Here is a 1,111-nt window from a genome sequence, read left to right as displayed (position 1 = left end):
GTGTAATTCCTTGCACCCGTGGGCAAGCACAATGTCTGAGCAGCAGGGAGGTTAGTCCCACCAGGCAGAATAGTTTTTCTCTCTGGTCTGGCCTTCTGTTTAGATATCTGTCAGGGAAAAAAATTGTGTTTGGTATCGGTATTTGCTCTGATGAAGAAGAGAAACAGGTTTATTTTAATAGCCGAGGTCCAGGGAATTCCTGCTTAGATACACAGGGGGGGTTTTACTGAACAAGAGAAGAGCTTTGATAGTTGGGTTATTGAAATATATATCCCTTTGGGTGTGTGATGTGTTTAACATTTTTCTTAAAGTTCTGTCAAACCATCTTTTCTTGCTAACCGTAAATGAGGGCAGCATTGTGTCCTAATTAAGCTGTTGGCTACAAGCAAAGCTCAGCTTCCCAAATCGCTGCGAGAGTGGTTAGCAAACGCAGGAGGCCAGTCCGCAGCGTGGCAATGCTCTGTGGGGGAAAGACAGATGCTCTTGATTTTTCCTTGCAAAGCTGTTGGCGGGGCAGGGGGGGAAGTGGTTTAATGAGATCAGACAGAGAAGAAAGAGCCGGGGAGCGAGCAGCAGGGGAGCGGAGGCTGGTGGTGGGGCAGGACTCACGGTGACGGAGCTGGTCCCCCTGGGTGTGCTCCTCCCGGGGATGCTCAGCCCCCTCCCAAACCCCGTGGCCTGCCTTCCCCGGGGAGGCGTTTGAAGGTTTCATTTGATTCGCGCACCCCGCATAAAGCAGGCAGCTCCACTGAGAGTAAACGTCTCCTTCAACCCCAGCCAGGCAGACGAGGTCTGGGAGCTGCCTGCAGCTCTGGGCAGGACCCCGGGGGAAGGCAGGGCTGCCCGCCCGGGTGACGGGGAGTCCCCGCAGCCGATAGGCATCGCGCCAGTCCTGCTTGCCGCCTGTCTCTGCGGGCAGGCTCGCCCGGCAGTCCGGCTGCGGCGCTGCCAGGAGCCGGCTGGCCTGCCCGCAGCTCTGCCTCTGCCCGTTTATGTGGGCAGCCACAGAGGTGGGGCTGAGGTCTTCCCCCTCTGTCAGCATCCCAGGGTGCGGGAGAGCGAGCGCTTGGGGTAGCAGGTAACGGGACCGGGTTCGACTTGCTGGGACGAG

This window comes from Vanellus vanellus (genome assembly GCF_965231255.1).
Source record: "Vanellus vanellus genome assembly, chromosome: 5".
Lineage (NCBI taxonomy): Eukaryota > Metazoa > Chordata > Aves > Charadriiformes > Charadriidae > Vanellus > Vanellus vanellus.
Note: the sequence above shows the minus strand (reverse complement) of the source record.